The sequence below is a fragment of the Myotis brandtii genome, unplaced genomic scaffold, assembly GCF_000412655.1.
Source record: "Myotis brandtii unplaced genomic scaffold, ASM41265v1 scaffold365, whole genome shotgun sequence".
NCBI lineage: Eukaryota > Metazoa > Chordata > Mammalia > Chiroptera > Vespertilionidae > Myotis > Myotis brandtii.
The window spans coordinates 154,803-174,630 of NW_005364031.1; the positions used below are offsets into that span (position 1 = coordinate 154,803).

Below are 19,828 nucleotides of genomic sequence, written 5' to 3' on the forward strand. Positions count from 1 at the left end.
CAGGCAGAGTGGTTAGGGGCAATCAGACAGGCAGGTGATCAGGCAGGTAGACAAGCAGTTAGGGGCGATCAGGCAGGCAAGCAGAGTGGTTAGGGGTGATCAGGCAGGCTGGCAGTGGTTAGGGGCAATCAGGCAGGTAGGCAGGTGAGTGGTTAGGAGCCAGTGTCCCGGATTGCAAGAGGGTGCAGGCCAGGCTGAGGGCCCCCCCCATGCACGATTTCATGCACCGGGCCTCTAGTACAAATATAAACACACACACACAAGTGAAACAAGTGTTTCCCAAAATACATGCAGTGTATTTTGACATTTTCTATTTCATTCTTTGTAATGTTGCTTGTGACCCACTAACTTATTTCATGACCTGCAAATGGGCCTGACTTGCAGTTTATAATTGTGTTCCAGGGTGGTTTGTTGTTGGGTGTGAGCTGATGGTAACCTTGGCAGGGACTTGCGTCCTTTTTCACTGGAGAAGCATGTTGCCTTCCTCCTGGTGCCGGGTCCAGGGCAGGCTGTCCTTGCCCAGACATCGCCTCTGGAGCGGTCTCAGTTCTGTGGGGCTGGGCACAAAGTGGAGGCAGAGTCCCTTGTGTTGGCTGCCTGGGCACTTCAACAGCTTTGCTTTAATTTTCATCCTTCCCTGGACTGGCTGCTGCAGCTGACAGCTCTGCCTGAGAGGGGAGTTTTAAACAAAGGCGATAATTCACTTTGAGGGCCCCTGAATCATGTCTTTGTCTCTGCTCTTGACAGAAGAGAAGGAAGTTGTTCATTATTAAGGATGCCAGCTGCCCATGGATTGATATATCTGTAGCCAGCGCTGGCTCACTTTCAAGAAGGTAGAAAGCTGGCTCCCCAGTCGGTGTGTTCTGAAGGGATCCAGGAAAGATTTTCTTTAAAACGTCTACTCATTTCCCTGTGTCTAAAATTTTATTATTAGAAGTCCATTGTTTTAAATCTTTTTAGTTTTTTGGTCTCCCAGAATTCCAGATCAATATAAAAATATCCTTAGGAAAGAGAATACCTTAGGAGTGTATCAGATAACATTTAATGGGGATTTAGACAGCCACTGAGAGAGAACAAGGGATGGGGGTGCAGGAGGGGGCATAGGGAGCCTACAGGTCTGTGAACAGGAATGGAGTAAGTTTGTGTCTAATGGTAATTCGAAAGCTACTTGAAATTATTGAGCTCTTTAAACATTTTAATGAGAATTTTATGAAGAACCTGGTGGCTTGGGGTGGAGTTGAGTGGGGCTAGAGATGAGGGAACTGACATCCACCAAAGGAGACCAGAACTCTTAGGATCGTTTGGCCTACTCAGGGGTTACGAGGCCTGCATTGTCCGTTGGGTTTGTGTTTTGTTTAAGAAATATGTTCGGTGTAGACAACACGACTAAAGCACGCTACCCACGGTTCACGTTGTATTTTGCTTAATGCCTTGCAAGCACCTTGCATTTATTTAGCCATTTCCCCTCAATCTTAGCTTTGTTTTGTTTTATTTTGTTTTGTGTTTAAACCAAGTTTAAAACTGGCCAGTTTTATTAAAGAAAAATTGTGCATGATTTACTTTTCACCTGTCTGTCTGGCGTGCTTCTAACATCAGAACCCCCTGGCTCAATAATAGCCAGTGTGCATACTCTGTAGTATTTTCCACATGCTGCCACTGTAGTGATCTTATAGCCATTGTAGTGATGGGCATGGGACTTGGCCAACATGGCGTAGTACTCTTTCAGATTTGCTCAAGGCTGGGCAGGTGTTGGCAAGGGTGACCAGCTTCACTGTGCCTTGTCTGATCATCTTCAGAGTCGGCTTGTACCCCAGCACGTACTTTCCACTTCCCATAACAAGTTGGAGCCTAAAATTGATGGACTCAAGAGACTTTTTCATCTTCTTTGCGGCCACCATCTTCCTGCCTTAGATGTGGGATGGCAATGTGAGCAGCCGCCAAGGTGGCTGGGGAGCGAGAAAGGAGCCTTAGCTTTCTGATTGGTCAGCTCACTGAATTCCCTTGCATGCCAGTTTGTTTTATCAGTTATTGGTGATCATAGAATTTAGAGCTGAAAAAGACCTTAGCAATCACCTGGATAAGTGTTTTCCTGTGGTCATTAAGTTACTGATAGAGACTGTTGGTTGACTGGGTGAGAAAAAAAGACCTTAGCGATCACCTGGATAAGTGTTTTCCTGTGGTCATTAAGTCAGCACTTACTGTTTATAAGTTACTGATAGAGACTGTTGGTTGACTGGGTGAGAACCCTGTAAATATTGATCTTCCCTATCAAGCATTGTGCAGTATGCAGGTGTGCGATTCTTCCTAATGAGTAGCGACATACACAATACATTTCAGTGATACAGATATATTCATTCTTTTCTTTGCCAAATATCAGTTGTCAATTAAGCACTTACTGTTTGTAAGTTCTGCGGTTGGAGGTACAAAGGTGAGTGAGACATGGGCCCTGCCCTCCGAGATGCTGTAGGGATTCAGGCACAGACAGTCACGGTGACAGTGTGGTGGCTGCCGTGATGAGGAGCTGTGGTTCCTCCTCCTTACCCTGGTGAGCGCTTGCTCTGGGAGACCCCACTTTGGAAAACACTGGGCTGACTGGATTCTGCTGCACCAGCACAGCTGACGAGCAGTTACAGGGTGTCTGTGAGAGGACAGAAAGCCATCCTCTGAAGTTTAGGAAACAAGACCAGGAAGGCTGCTGGTGAATGCTGTTATCTCAGATTGGCCTGTGTAGTGGATTGAATAGCAGCTCCCCCACCCCGCCGCCCCCCAAAAAGATAAGTCTGTGTCCTCATCCCTAGAACCTATGAATTTGCCCTTATTTGGAAAAAGGGTCTTTGCAGATGTGGTTAAGTGAGATTTTGAGATGAGATGATTCTGGATTATCTAGGTGAGCCTTAAATCTAATGCAAGTGTCCTTTAAGAGTGAGGCAGGGGTGTCTGGCTGGTGTGGCTCAGTGGTTGAGCATTGACCCATGAACCAAGAAGTCACTGGCGTCTGTGTCCTCATCCCTGGAACCTATGAATTTGCCCTTATTTGGAAGAAGGATCTTTGCCAATGTGGTTAAGTGAGATTTTGAGATGAGATGATTCTGGATTATCTGGGTGAGCCCTAAATCTAATGGCAAGTGTCCTTTAAGAGTGAGGCAGGGGTGCCTGGCTGGTGTGGCTCAGTGGTGTGACCCATGAACCAAGAAGTCACTGGTTCGATTCCTGGTCAGGGCACATGCCTAGGTTTCAGGCTTGATCCCCAGTAGGGCATGCAGGAGGCAGCTGGTTGGTGTTTCTGTCTCTCGCTTCCTCTCTCTCTAAAGTCAATAAAAACATATTTTAAAAAAAGAGTGAGTCAGGGAGAGATGTGACACAGATGGAACAAAGAGGCCAAGTGTCCAGGGAGGCAGAGTTGGGGTGAGGCAGCCACATGTCGAGGAACGCTGTAGCCACCAAACGGCAAGGACAGGATTTTCCACAGGAGCTTCCAGAGGGAGCTCGGCCCTGCCAACCCCTTGGTTTTGGACTTCTAGCCTCCTGAACTGTGAGAGAAGACATTTCTGTTTTCAGCCACCAACTTTCTGAGTAATTTGTTATGGCAGCCCTAGCAGATTAATGCAGCCTGGATTTCGATAGTCAGGAACTTCTGAAGGGAGGGCCTTTTCTGGAGAGAGTGCAGGGACTGGAGGCAAAGCCCTGTTTGAGAAGAGAGAAGCTAGCGGTGCAGCTGGAGCTCAGATTTAGTGAAAGGGAGTCACAGGAGATAGGGCTAGAAAGCTTGGTCTGACTCCTTGCCTTTGTGGTGGTTTGAGTAATGCCTTGTTTATAAAGTATCATTTGTTAGTTCACTGTACTGCCTCTTAGGTAGTGTCTCTTAACACTGGTGACCAGGCAAATAATACAGGATGAGGTTTGTTGGTTGCTCAGGTGGCTATGCTGTTGTGTGGATATATGAAGATTGTAAATGTTCTTTTTTTTAATTTATTGGGGTTGTCAATGTTCTTGATTGTTGCCCCCCTGGAAAGGTGGCTTTAGTCACTCACTACATCTTGTTTTTGAACTTGTCTTTCTCACTGAATTTTCCTAAAAGGATTTATTTTCATGGCATTTTATGTCCTTGAAATGATCATTTAATGTAAAATAATTTCTGTGACATGTAATAAACATCTTTAAACCAGATAAAGAAACACAAAACTAGTCCGGTGCTGCTTTCAGAGATCCATGAGTTCCTATTCTAGAACAGACCCTCTCCACATCACGCGCTTTCTTCTGAGAGAACTGGACATTGGATACCTTTTTATTTTCTATAATGAGATAGGATTTAGGAGTGAGCACATTTTGAGACCTAATTAAATTTTATTTCTTTGGGTTGAGAGTAGCAGCTCAAGGTCTTGGGTCTACTCAGCTGTCTTTCTAACCTGCATTGATATCTTCTTGTATCTTCACTCTCCCCACCCCTAAATCTCAGGTATACTCATGTTTTATGATTTTTAGTTTATTTGTTTGTTTGTTTGTTTGTTTAGAGACAGAGGAAGGGAGAGGGACAGAGAAACATCCATCAGTTGCCTCCCATATCGGCCCTGACTGGGAATTGAACCTGCGACCCCTTCGGTGCACGGGGACAATGCTCCACACTGGCCAAGGCATGTTTTATGATTTTTAATGGAATTAAATTATTATAAAAATAATTCAAGCTTATTGTCAAATGTCAATAAGGTTTGAATATATGGCTCCTTAACCCTTTGACTGGTTGCAGTACCCCCGTCTCACTTTTCTATGGTTTGAATGTTTGTGTTCCCCCCAAATTCGTATGTTGAAGCTTAATGCCCAGTGTGTGGTGGTGAAGGTGGGGCCTTTGGGAAGTGATTGGATCATGAGGGTGGAGACCTCATGAGTGGGGTTACTGCACTTCTATAAAGACTCTCTTGTCCCTTTTACCGGCTGAGGACCCAGTGAAAAGGCCCATCTATGAACTAGGAAGCAGGCTCTCCAACACCAGCCTTCTGCTCTGCTGCTTTGACCTTGGCTGCAGAACTGTGAGGAATACATTTCTGTTGTTCATTAGCCACCCAGTCTGTGTAGTTGTATTTTTGAAGTGGTTGTTTGCGGCAGCAGTCTGCGGTGTTTACCTATGCCGCCATCTTGGTCTCTCCTGTTTTATGATTTTTAATGGTTAGTTTTTATTATAAAAATAATTCAAGCTTATTGTCAAATGTCAATAAGGTTTGAATATATGGCTCCTTAACCCTTTGACTGGTTGCAGTACCCCCGTCTCACTTTTCTATGGTTTGAATGTTTGTGTTCCCCCCAAATTCGTATGTTGAAGCTTAATGCCCAGTGTGTGGTGGTGAAGGTGGGGCCTTTGGGAAGTGATTGGATCATGAGGGTGGAGACCTCATGAGTGGGGTTACTGCACTTCTATAAAGACTCTCTTGTCCCTTTTACCGGCTGAGGACCCAGTGAAAAGGCCCATCTATGAACTAGGAAGCAGGCTCTCCAACACCAGCCTTCTGCTCTGCTGCTTTGACCTTGGCTGCAGAACTGTGAGGAATACATTTCTGTTGTTCATTAGCCACCCAGTCTGTGGTATTTTGTTACAGCAGCCTGAACAGGCTATGACGTACCTCTATCCCTGTGTTACTTTCCTGTGACTGTTGAACAAATTACCATAAGCTGGATGGCGTAAAACAATAGGAATTCCTCTCTCACAGTTCTGGAGACCAGAAGCCCAAACTCAAGGGGTTGGCTAGTCGAGCTCCCTCCAAAGCCCAAGGGGAGAGTCTGTTGGTTCCTTGGCTTCTGCAGCTTCTGGGTGTTGCAGGGATCTCTTGTCTTGAGGCCACATCACTCCAGACTTTGCCTTTGTCTCCACATTGCTGTTTCCTTTTCTGTGTCTCTGTGTGTGTGTCCCAAAACTTCCTCTGCCTCTCTTATGAGGATTCATGTGACTGCATTTGGGCCCAATAAAGTAATATCTACTCTTTCACCATATAAAATAATACAGATTCCAGGTATTAGGACATGGACATAACATTTTGGGGGCCACCATTTAAATCACTACCATTATTAGAGAAAAAATTATTGACACTGGTTACAATGGTAAGGAAGACTTTATTCAGGATTATTGTGGTAGGTGTCAAGACTAATGCAATAGGGGAGAGAGACCAGGCTCAACTCTGAATACAACAAGCACAAGTGGGACCAAAAAAACAATACAGAAAATCAATGAAACCAAGAGCTGGTTCTTTGAAAGGATAAACAAGATTGACAAACCTCTAGCCAGGCTCACCAAGAAGCAAAGAGAGAGGACCCAAATAAACCAAATCAGAAATGATAGAGGCGAAATAACAACAGACCCCACAGAAATACAAATGATTGTTAAAAAATACTATGAACAACTCTACTCCAACAAACTAGACAACCTGGAGGAAATGGACAAATTCCTAGAAAAATACAACATTCCAAAACTTAATCAGGAAGAATCTAAAAATCTCAACAGGCCAATAACTATGGAAGAAATTGAAGCAGTCATCAAAAAGCTTCCAGCAAACAAAAGCCCAGGACCAGACGGCTTCACAGGGGAGTTTTACCAAACATTCAAGGAAGAACTAAAACCTATCCTCCTCAGACTACTACAAAAAATCCAAGAGGAAGGAACACTTCCAAGCTCATTCTATGAAGCCAGCATCACCCTAATACCAAAACCAGGTAAAGACAACACAATGAAAGAGAATTACAGGCCAATATCCCTCATGAACATAGATGCCAAAATCCTCAACAAAATCTTAGCAAATCGGATCCAACAGTACATCAGAAAGATCATACACCATGACCAAGTAGGATTTATCCCAGGGATGCAAGGATGGTACAACATCCGTAAATCAATAAACGTAATACATCACATAAACAAATTGAAAGAAAAAAACCACATGGTCATATCAATTGATGCAGAAAAAGCATTTGACAAAATCCAACACCCATTTTTGATAAAAACTCTCAGCAAGGTGGGAATAGAAGGATCATACCTCAACATAATAAAAGCCATATATGACAAACCCACAGCCAACATCATACTCAATGGACAAAAACTAACACCATTTCCCCTAAAAACAGGAACAAGACAGGGATGCCCACTCTCACCACTCCTGTTCAACATAGTACTGGAAGTATTAGCCATTGCAATTAGACAAGAAGAAGAAATAAAAGGCATCCAAATTGGAAAAGAGGAAGTAAAACTGTCCTTATTTGCAGATGACATGATATTATACATACAAAACCCTAGAGACTCCATCAAAAAGCTACTAGACTTAATACATGAATTTGGCAATGTAGCAGGATACAAAATTAACCCCAAGAAATCTGAGGCATTTCTATACACCAACAGTGAACTTTCAGAAAGAGAGATTAGAAAAACAATCCCATTTACCATCGCACCAAAAAAATTAAGCTACCTAGGAATAAACTTAACTAAAGAGGTAAAAGACCTCTACTCAGAAAACTACAGGACGTTGAAAAAAGAGATAGAGGAAGACATAAACAGATGGAAGAACATACCGTGTTCATGGATTGGTAGAATCAACATCATTAAAATGTCCATACTACCCAAAGCAATCTATAAATTCAACGCACTTCCCATTAAAATACCAACGGCATACTTCACAGATCTAGAACGAACTCTCCAAAAATTCATCTGGAATAAAAAAAGACCCCGAATAGCTGCAGCAATCCTGAGAAAGAACAAAGTAGGTGGGATCTCAATACCAGATATCAAGCTGTATTACAAAGCCACTGTTCTCAAAACTGCCTGGTACTGGCACAAGAACAGACATATAGATCAATGGAATAGAATAGAGACCCCAGAAATCAGCCCGAACCAATATGCTCAATTAATATTTGACAAAGGAGGCAAGAACATACAATGGAGCCAAGATAGTCTCTTCAATAAATGGTGTTGGGAAAATTGGACAGATATATGCAAGAAAATGAAACTAGACCACCAACTTACACCATACACAAGAATAAACTCAAAATGGATAAAGGACTTAAATGTACGACAGGAAACCATAAAAATTCTAGAAGAATCCAAAGGCAACAAAATCTCAGACATATGCCAAAGCAATTTCTTCACTGATACAGCTCCTAGGGCAGTTGAAACTAAAGAGAAAATGAACAAATGGGACTACATCAAAATAAAAAGCTTCTGCACAGCAAAAGAAACCATCAACAAAACAACAAGAAAACCCACTGCGTGGGAAAACATATTTGCCAACGTCATATCTGATAAGGGCCTAATCTCCAAAATTTATAGGGAACTCATACAACTTAACAAAAAGAAGATAAACAATCCAATCAAAAAATGGGCAAAGGATCTAAATAGACACCTTTCAAAAGAGGACATTCAGAAAGCCAAGAGACATATGAAAACATGCTCAAAGTCACTAATCATCCGAGAGATGCAAATCAAAACAACAATGAGGTACCATCTCACACCTGTCAGAATGGCTATCATCAACAAATCAACAAACGACAAGTGCTGGAGAGGATGTGGAGAAAAAGGAACACTTGTGCACTGCTGGTGGGAATGCAGACTGGTGCAGCCACTATGGAAGACAGTATGGAGTTTCCTCAAAAAACAAAACATGGAACTCCCATTTGACCCTGTGATCCCACTTCTAGGAATATATCCCAAGAAACCAGAAACACCAATCAGAAAGGATATATGCACCCATATGTTCATAGCAGCACAATTCACCATAGCTAAGATCTGGAAACAGCCTAAGTGCCCATCAGTAGATGAATGGATTAGAAAACTGTGGTACATCTACACGATGGAATACTATGCTGCTGTAAAAAAGAAGGAACTCTTACCATTTGCAACAGCATGGATGGAACTGGAGAGCATTATGCTAAGTGAAATAAGCCAGTCAATGAAGGAAAAATACCACATGATCTCACTCATTCATGGATAATAAAGACCATTACAAACTTTTGAACAATAATAGATACAGAGGCAGAGCTGCCTCAAACTGATTGTCAAACTGCAGTGGGAAGGCCAGAGAGGGTTGGGGGGCAGAAGGGAGGGGAGTAAGAGATCAACCGAAGGACTTGTATGCATGCATATAAGCAAAACCAGGGGATTTATAGCCAAGTAAAAGGGAGGGGAGGGGTTGGGGAGGGATGAAAAATTACTAAGGGTAGGGGGTATTCTAGCTAAATTAACAGGATTCTTCCTGAAGGCAGGCCAGGGTGGTCAGATATCATATAAGGAATGGGGAGGGATAAGGAATTTGATCAGAGTTTGAAGGTAATCAGATATCAGGGTTAGAGTATTCTCTCTGAATTGACAGCAGGATTCTTACTAACACTTGGGGCCAAGGTACATTTGGTCAAGGAGAAGGTCTTTGTCACAATCCCCTACACAGTGTTTTTTAGACTGAGAAAGACCATAAAAGCAAACTCAGGTCATGAGCAACCACGCTTGTGCTGGTGGGGGAACTTTGGAACTCCGTGCAGCACCTGCCTAATTGGAAAGTGGCTCCATGCTGGACTCTCTTCTCTCCTGCCAGCACTCTCTCTAGCCTCTCCAGACTGCCTAGTAGTGTAGACATGCCACCTTCGTTAGAGGGCCAGACTACAGGTCACTGTGGTCCCCAACCTCCCATTATAAAGCAGCACCTGGCTCTGCCTGAATGTTATTGTTTGGATTCATTCTACAGGGAAAATAAAATGCCCATGCGGGCCGAAGTTAGGAAACTCATTGCAACGTCAGAGAGAATTTTAAATAAATCACTGTGTGGGAAGAGGAAGTTGATGGCTGGTTTTGGACCCAGACTGGAAACATTTGGCAACTGATAAGAAGCCCCATGGCCATTCCAAGGACCCAATTTGGCATGAACCCCGTGGCTGGAGGTGGGGTTGGGTGGGGGCAAAGCTGGCCCAACTTTAGGCATCTGTGGAAAGAGATGTGGGGGGAATCTCTTCCGTAGCAAGGGAGGAGGGGTCTGCCTCAAACCCCAGATTGACCAGGTCTGAGCCAGGTCCAGATCTGTTGCCGGACTCACTTCTGAGAAAGTAGATGATGGCCTCTATCCTGCCCCAGACAGGTAGTAAATAAATGGAATCAGCTCAACAGCCCTCTGAGTAGCTCCTATTGGTGCTTCAGGGAATGAGAGGCCCTGCTCTCAGAGTATTTTCCAGGGGAGACATACCTCGGAGACATTGCGGGTTCAGTTGGTTCCAGACCACCACAATAAAACAAATATCACAGTAAAGCAAATTACACTATTTTTGTGATTTTCCCATGAACATAAAAGTTATGTTTACACTACACTGTAGTCTATTAAGTGTGTTAATAGCATTATGTCTAAAAAACAGTGAATATACCTTACTTTAAAATATTTTATTGCTAAAAAATTCTAATCATCGTCTAAGCCTTCAGCAAATTATCATCATTTTGCTGGTGGAGGGTCTTGCCTGGATATAGGTGGCTGCTCACCGACCAGGGTGGTGGTTGCTGAAGCTGAGGTGGCTTTGGCAGTTTCTTAAAATATGACAACAGTGAAGTTTGCGACATCGATTGACTCTTCCTTTCATAAATGATTTCTCTGTAGCATGTGACGCTGTTTGATAACATTTTACCCGCAGTAGAACTTCTTTCAAAACTGGAGTCAGTCCTTTTTCAACTACATTTATGTGATATTTTAAATTTTTTGTTGTCATCTCAACAATCTTCACAGTCTCTTCACCAAGAGTAGATTTCATCTTAAGAAACCACTTTCTTTGTTCATCCATAAGAAGCAACTCCTCGTCCGTTAAAGTTTTATCATGAGATTGCAGCTATTTGGTCACATCTTCAGGCTCCACTTCTAATTCTAGGTCTCTTACTGTTTCCACCACATCTGCAGTTACTTCCTTTGTTGAAGTCTTGAGCCCCTCAAAGTCATCCAGGAGAGTTGGAATCAGCTTCTTCCAAACTCCTGTTATTGTAGATATTTTGACTTCTTCCCATGAGTCACAAATGTTTTTTGTTTTTTATTGATTTCATTTATTTTTAAATATATTTTTATTAATTTCAGAGAGGAAGGGAGAGGGAGAGAGAGAGAGAAACATCAATGATGAGAGAGAATCATTGATCGGCTGCCTTCAGCATGCCCCCCACTGGGGATAGAGCCCACAACCCGGGCCTGTGCCCTTGACCGGAATTGAACCCGGGACCCTTTAGTCCACGGGCTGATGCTCTATCTACTGAACCAAACCAGCTAGGGCAGTTTTTTAAATTGATTTTAGAGTGAGAGGAAGGAAGAGGGATGGAGGGAGAGAGAGAAACATGGATGTGAGAAACATTGATTGGTTGCCTCCCTCACGTGCCCCGACCAGGGATCGAATCTGAAATCTGGGTATGTGCACTAAAATGTTGTTTGATAGGTTTCAGGAACACTAAAAAGAGGGGTTAGTAGGCTTTTTTTTTTTAACTTAGCAGTTTCATTTGGGAAGATAATAGTTGAATGACAGAATAGAATATTGTGTATGAAGGAGTGTGGGGTCATCTGGAATATGTAGAAGGTGTGGTTGTCTTGGAGTAAGGACTGTCAGAGGGCAGAATAAATCACCAGCCAGAATACTGTTTATAATGAGCCTGTAGGACACTAACTGAAGTCAATGTGTAAACTCCGATAGGTAGGCAGATGCTGTGCTATCTGGGACCAGACCCAGGAAATCTGTCTCTTTCCCACTTTCTCTTTCAGGGATGTGCCCTCGGGAATTTTGAAATTTAAATTCTGTCTGTTTTTCAGGTGACAATGAACAGACTTTCCTTAAATTCCAGAGGCTGGAAGCAGAGGCCCCTGTCACTGGACAGTTTCTGGTCCCCTGAGGAGCAGCCCAGGGGCTGAGCCCTAGAGCTCCCACCCCTGCCTCCCGGGAGACAGCCAGGTGCCACGCTCTTGTTTTTCTTCCCCTTACGCAGCGTGAGACCAGGGGTCAGGGGCTGTTTGCCCTGCTGTATCCAAGATAGAAATGCTACCCTGCAGTTCCTGGCACCAAATAGTGGAAATGGGATATACCGTGGTTAGAAAAATGCAATACCACGAGATACTGTTTTAATAAGGAAAAAATGCATTGAACATCAAGAAGGACTGGCATTGGAAAGAACCTGGCTCTGTTACCAGGTATGTCTTCTGTGAGCCTCTGCATTTCTGTGTTCTCACCGGTAATAGGTGTGATAGCGGAACAACCAGGTCCCAGGTCCCAAGGGGAGACTAAAGGGGATCCGGGATGAAAAGCACTTTGGCACTGGCAGATGGCTGTACCCAAGTTATTATTGTTCTCATTAGAGCAGTGGTGCTTTTAGTGGCTTTGAGCATTCATAATAGACTGTGGGGTCATAGTTTAGGTTTCTGTTGATTCCTGTTGTATTTTAATTTATTAGGTCCTGCTGAATTTACTTCAGGCCAAGGCAGTGGGATGAATAAGTAATACAGATAATAGGGATGCACTTAGCAAAGCCAGAAGAGGACACTGACCCAGCTTAGTCATAATTTTTCCAGCCCAGAAAAGCACAGCTCTTACCGTATCTAAGAGACACCAACGTTGGTGGGATTGTGCACTCAGATGGGGCTTGCAGTTGAGGCCAGTTCTTAGGAATAGCTTCCCCCCCGGCCCCCCACACACATATCATGATTGCAAAGCACATCATCATCAGAATGCTTCTTATCGAGGTTGACTTCTCTTTACACAGTACGTAAATCCTACCTACAAAATCAAGACTTAGGCTTGTCTAATCGTTTTCTCTAGTAGAAGCACCAGACTTGTTTCTAAGTATTTCCAGTGTTTGCCCTTTAAGGAACCCATGCTTATAAAAACAAATACTTTTTTTCAGCAAGATCTTTCTGTGTCTTCTTCCCTTCACAGCTTAAGCTCCAGTCAGTGGGGTTCCATCCCATTTGCATTCAAAAGGGAAATGTCTTCTTGGAAAACACTGCACACCACACCCCACACGTCAGTGTCGGGTTGCTGGGAACTTCAAAAGCTAACTACAACATTCTTTAGATGCACACTCCTTTGAAGAGCTCAGCAGGACCCCAGCCAAGAGAATGCTCCCAAGAGAATGCTCCCGTATTCAGAGCAAGGCATTTGCACCCTTCTCACTAACCCACAGGCATCTCTCTGGAAGGAAACAAAACATAAAATTCCTGTCAACTGTATATCTGCAGAATCTTTGCATTAAAGCAAAGTACTTATTTCAGTAACTTGGGGAGGGCCTTTGGGGCGACATCCATTTGGAGATGCTTGAAAATAACCTTTCTCACCCTGGAGTGAGTGGGCAGAGGTGCTTTGCATATTTAGTGCTGTAACTAACGTGCTTCTTCATTCCTTTCTCACTGAAAAAGCTTTGTGGTGCTGGTGTCTTTTGTGGTGATGGGTCTTCAGCTGAAGGAAGTCATCTCCAAAAAAACAAATGAAGCCATGAGTTGAGCGTGCAGATAACATTATGCCCCATCCTATCACTGACCCACAGGATTTCTCTTCTTTTAATGGGCCTGGTTTGCTGGATTGTTTCTGTGGTTTCCACGGAAAATTCTCATTAGTAGCCACTGTACTCAGCAGTCATCTAGGTCCTGCATTCTTGTAACATTAAATTACATTTGCCCTAAAATTTCTTTTTATTCCACTTCTTTCACCATTTATCAGATGGTTGTGACTCTCTCATGAGGCCTGCTACAGTTTTTTACAACAACAGAAGTTATGATTGTAGTCCGATCAGGGATTTACACTGCCTGTTTACTTTTAAACATTTTTGTTTGTTTCATATATATGTTTTTATTGACTTTAGAGAGGGAGGAAGGGAGAGGGAGAGAGAGAAACACTGATGTGAGAGAGAAACATCGATTGTTGCCTCCTGCACGCACCCCAACCAGGGATCAAACCTGCAACCTGGGTATGTGCCCTGACTGGGAATTGAACTGGCGGCGATCTTTCAGTGCATAGGGTGATACTCAACCAACTGAGCCCCACTGTCCAGGGCTATGTTTTTATTTTAAATAATATAACATTCCCATAATTAACATAACCATAATAAAAATTACCTACCTAATTATCCTGCAGAATAATCATTTCAACATCTCAGTAAAGATATGAAAAGAAGTAAGTCCAGATCCTTGTCTACCAAGCTTACAGCCTAGTCTTACTGATTTTTTAGAACAGTCTGGGCTGATAAATATTTTAAAAGTCAGTTTTTAAAGCAAAATTGATCTTTATATTCCTTACCTGGAAAAACCTTTTTGAGCTTTCGGCTGTTGTGGGGGAAATATAGCAATTAAATCCCATTATAATAATAGCCATATAAATGTAGATTTACAAGTGGCAGGTGCTATTCTAAGTCTTTACTTATATTAATTCACTTAATTTAAAAACCACAGAGATCTCAAAATAGGGTGAAACAGGAAAGACTGCCAATCTCTAGCTAATGGTCCTCCTACTCAAAGACATATTTCACTCGGCAAGGCGAGGGGTGCCCGTAGGGAGGTTGCTGTTGTTCCTATTTCTGTGCAGCCCTGACTGTAACCTCCCTCCTCCCTCCCAGACCCCTGTGCGGCAGGAGCCCTCCCCCTCACGTCCGTCCAGCAGGCGCACAGTGCTTGGTTCGGACCCTGTCCTCCTTTCTGCCTGATGGGAGGTAATTTGCAGAAGCCATCTCCTTGAGGTTAGCGACTGGCTGTACCTGCAGAGTCCAGAGGGCTGTGCCCAGCTTTTTGGGTTAGATCAGTAGGTGGACAGTGGGCTTCTTGGCTGCGGGGCTCTCAGGGAAGGATTGGAAGAAGGACAAGGGAAGTCTTCAGAAAGTGGACTCCCACTGCTTCTCTGCCCAGTTAGGGAGCAGTGTTGATTGGGCCCAGGGCGTCTAAGGTGAGCACCTCTCTTGGGTAGAGAAGAGGACAGAAAGCCATTAGACTCATGTCAGTTCAAACCTCATGCCTGCAGCATCTCTAACAGCCCCTGGGATTGGAAGGGGGGGGGGGGGGGGCTTTGGGTGCCCTGGACAGGCTTCTGACTCAGAAGGGATGAGGAGGCCTCAGAACTGCTCTTTGCTACCAGTATAGATGTGGGCAAGATGCCTAATCCCTTAGCTTCTTCACGTCTTCTTTAAATTCAGTAGGTGTTTATTCAGTGCGGACTGTGCGACAGTACAGCCTTGAACACAAGTGCTACCCTCATGGAGCTAGAGGAGGGAAAATCACAGTAAACAAAATAAATGAATATATATATAACACACACACACACACACATACACATACACATATTTAAGTGCTAAGACTGCAGTTTTAAATAAGGTCATCAGAGGAGGCATTCGCCGATATGGTAGCATTTGTGCAAACACCCGCAGGGGCTAAGGGAGAGGGCCATTTAGATATCTGGGTGAAGAAGAATATTCTGTGTAGAGGACGACAGTGCAAAAGTCCTGAGGCAGGGTTGTGTCTGGTGTGTTGGAAGAGCAGCGAGGAGGCCAGTGTGGCTGGAGCAGAGAGGACCAGGGGATTAAGAGGAGAGGTGATGGGAGAGGAAAGGAGGAGCAGATTCCAGAGGACTTTACGGACCATTGTACCAATCCTTGGGCTTCTATTCTGGGAAATATGAGAAGCCATGCTCGGGGTAGGGGTGGGAGTTGGGTTTGACTAAAAGAGTGACATGATTGTCACTTAAGGTTTATTAACAGGATCACCTTGGCAGTTGTGATGAATAGTCAGTGGGGGGAGGGGAAGAGCAGGAACAGAAATATCAGGCAAGAGGCTATGCGGGTTCAGGTGAGACAGGATGGAGGCTTGGACGACATGGGAGTGCCACAAAGAGGGCAAGTGGTGGGATTCTGCATCAGTTTAATACTGTTCACCGGATGCTGTGGTTCTGAGGTTACATGAGAAGCATGTAGAGTGCTGGCACATAGTAGGTCCTCAAGAAAAAGTAGCTGCTACTATTGTTATTGAGAAGCTTGATATTTTGTAGGACAGTCAGGACGTACGGGGAAAAGGTCAGGATTTGTCCATCCAGTCGGCAGCAGCAGTGTTGGGAATGGAAATTAGAAATGCTGGCTTTGAACCAAATACATTGCTTCCTGACTTTCCCTTTAACTGAAATGCTAAATCCCTGTGCAAGCACGGCCTGGAAGTGCTCAGTCAAATCACACACATAAAAAGAACTGCTGCGTTCACACCTCTTCTTAGCCCCACCTTCTACAGTGTGAGCTTTCACACATTGTTTGCGGGTAGTTTTTATCGAGCGCTAACAGGTGGCGCGGGCCATTTTTGCTAATTTTTTGCGCAAATGGCAACGTTCAGTAAAATTACGATAACTTTAGTTTACGTATTTATACGTTACCCGCATTCTACTGGCGCGGGCCATTTTTGCTAATTTTTTGCGCAAATGGCAACGTTCAGTAAAATAATTACGATATTAGTTTACGTATTTATATGTTACCCGCATTCTACCGCTAGTCTATAAAAAACGTATTAATACGTGTCCCGCGCTCTACTACCAGTCAACGTAAAACGTATAAGTAAAACGTATAAATACGTTTCCCGCATACAATGTGTTCACTGCAAAGCCGTGAGTCTGGATTCCCTCAGGCGGGCTTTGTGGCTGATGGGCCAATCACATCTACTTAATTTGGCTTCGGTTTTTCTCTTCCTTTCTTCCCTTCTCTGCAGCCTAATTTGGACCCTGGCACTACGCTAGCTAGTTCTCCATTTCCTTGCCAGGTCTTTGCATTTCTCTTTCTCCAGGGACATGTGCTGTCCTTCCCCATGTGCCTGACGTAGACATTTCAGTACTTGCCACCCATCCTGAAGTGTTGGGAGACTGAGTTTTGGAGAGTGAACATAGGAGGGAATAACTCCATTTGTACTTTTTAGTATTTTCAAAAGATACAGGATTTCTGTTGTGAATAAGGGTTGAGTGCAGGAAACAGAAACCAGTCTAGGTTATTTTAAGCAAGAAGAGATGGGGGACTGAGTGCTTACAGACTCACTGGAAAGTCTGGAGCCCCTAGGAGGCAGAGGTTGAGCCTTGGAGCGATCCCTGGGACAGTGAAGAACTGGCCCATCAGGGGGCTCCTGACTCAGAGGACATTAGCAAGGCTGTGGGATCAGGAACCCGGAATTGAGAGGAGGCTGCCACCAGCATTCCTTCCAGCGCCCAAGAGAATGGTCCTAGAACATGACTGGAAAAACCTCCCATTCACACAGCTGCCTGCCAGCCACGGCCTCTGCTTCACTGCCCCTGTCTAATTTTGCACAGGTGCCTCTAGTTGGATCCCATCTGCATCCATAGCTGCAGGGGTGGGGTCCGCAAAACGTTGTTTTTATTTTCCTGTCCTCCAACTGGGCAGATGAGGTGAGGTTAGATAAGCCAGTCCCCTCACAGCTTGCTAGTTTGTGGTGCATACTGTGGGGGGCCCTTTCCCTCCAGGTATGTTGGTGTTGGCCAGTGTTGAGAAGATACCACACACAGCATTGAACTCTGATGTTAAACACTGAATCCAACAGTGTTTTCCAAGCTTATCTTCAGAACAAACCTGTGTACTTTGTAATAGAGGAGCCCTAATAATCACACTGTGGTGATCCTCTCTGATGTCTATAAAGTATCACTGGCAGGCAGATTTCAGTTTATTTATGTTTGGAGAAAATAAGGAGTCTGGATTTCTGTTTATCACAAAATGTTTATATGGTTCATGTCATTACGTGAAAAGACTAGGCTAATTACATCACTCACTTAAAAATTCATTACCAACATTTGATATGAGAAGCAATTTTAGCAGCCTATTGTCACTATAAAAATATGCAGGAGAGGGTGTGAGGTCCAGGTAAATATTAAGGAAAACATGAACTGGCATCGACACTGGTCTGACCAGTCCGAGTTCTCTGGAGCGCAGAAGTATCCGTTTCTTGCAGCTTTGTGTTGCGCATGCTTTTAAAAAGTTAATCAACTTTCTCTAACCATTACCTGACAAAGCAGCGGAGAATTCAGCTAGCCTAATGAGTTTGGGAACTAAATCAGAACAAACAGAGAGCAAAGCGCAGAGTAGGACAAATGGGTGAAGAAATAGGTTACTTTTGATAGAACAGTAATTTCGTACCTGTCACGGGTTTCCTGAGAAGTACCCTGGCTGATAAAACTGAAATTGGCAGATCAATGCATTTTTGAAAATTGGAGGTTGGAATAAAAGAACAAATAAAATAGCACATATACGTCTACTACCACTTGATACACACAAAACCATACTTTAAAATATATAGAGAGTAAAGACCATTCTAAAGATATCTGCTACCCCCAAAAAACTCTATTCCTTGAGAACCCTTTTAAATCATTCTCTTCTGTTAGTCAGGAAGCATGACTGCAGCTGTGTCACGGACTGATCCGGCTGCCACATTTATGTTGTGCGGTCTATACTTTACCCCCAACATTAGATTGTGAAAATTTTCATACAGCAAAGTTGAAATAATTTTACAGTGAACATCCATATGACCACCACCTAAATCCTGCTAGCAACATTTTATTAAACTTTATCACCTATAGTTATAGGTACTTTGTCACCGAAAGTTAGTCAGCTATTGCTGCATAACAAATTACCCCAAACATAGCACCTTACTTAAAACAGTAAGCATATATTATCTTACATAGTTACTGGGAGTTGGGAGTTTGGGAGTGGCTTCATCGGGTGGTTCTGACTCGGGGTCTCTCATGAGGTTGCAGTCAAGACATTGGCCAGGGCTACTGTTATCTGTGACTTGACTGGGGCTGGACAGTCCACTTCCAGGAAGGTTCACCCACATGGCTTTTGGCTTAAGCCTTAAAGACAGCATAAGGCAGTCTCAAATGGGTGCTGTTGATAGTAAGTGATCCAGAAATGGTAAAGAGGGCTGGGGAATTCAGGGAGGGCTTTGTTCTGAAGGTGGGACTAGCCTGGAGCCTATATAGATCCCATGAGCATGACAGCTCCAAGAGAGGTGGTAGCACAGGTGCAGAGAGAGAAATTCATGTGGAGTGTAAAGCAGAACGAGAGCATGCTCAGAGACACGTACAGAAGGGCAAAAAGGGTTTAAGGTGATTGATTACTCAGGTGAAGGTGGCTTTAATGGCACCTAAAAAGGAGGGGCCTCAGCTACCAAGACAAATCATTAGATGTGGTCATTAACATTTGAAAAACAGCAGCACCAAGAGAATTATTTTCCCAGGCACACATGCATTTTTATTGATGCATTCATTGTGTTCAGCTGAGGTTGAAATATTGCGAATGCCTCCCTACTCATTAAAGCTTTGTTCTACTGAGAGCTTTTATTCCCCTCTCTTACAGAACATCTTAATTTTTAAATTTGTATTTTTGTTTCTGACCCCAGAATAGCCCATACTGGACAACAGAAAGGTCTCTGGGACTGTGTGGCTCCCCGTAAACCATGACGGTTATAGCTACTGCCCCTCCAACACACAGGTGCTGTCCCCAACCAGGACATCGGTGGGCAGGCCAAGGCAGGAGGCACTTCTGAGTGGTGTGTGGAGGATTTCAAAGTCCCCACCCAGGGGTAAGAGGAGGTTCCCTGCCCTCTGGGGAGACTGCTGACCACTATCCATTCTCCCTGCAAGTTGAGGTGCTTCCTTTGAAGTCACCCAGGGACCTGCCTTTCTCCTGGTCGGCTGGGGGCAGCTAGTGGGTGCTTTTCCAGATTAGTAGGTCTGCCCAGGGGGCAGAATTTGGGTGAGATTTGTTTTCAGGTGGGTGATGTATTAGTGCCCTCTTGATTTGAAGGAGAGTCAAAGAACAAAGAGTGATCAATGAAAATACCTTATCAGG

The 19,828-nt window shown here is 43.9% G+C and overlaps 1 protein-coding gene and 1 pseudogene across 1 annotated transcript in view; one reads left to right on the forward strand and one right to left on the reverse strand.

Annotated features, from left to right (window-relative positions):
- Positions 1 to 19,828, forward strand: part of ANKRD6 (ankyrin repeat domain 6) — a 158,457-nt gene that overhangs the window by 47,296 nt on the left and 91,333 nt on the right. The window lies entirely within an intron of this gene.
- Positions 1,110 to 1,917, reverse strand: LOC102256606 (annotated as a pseudogene).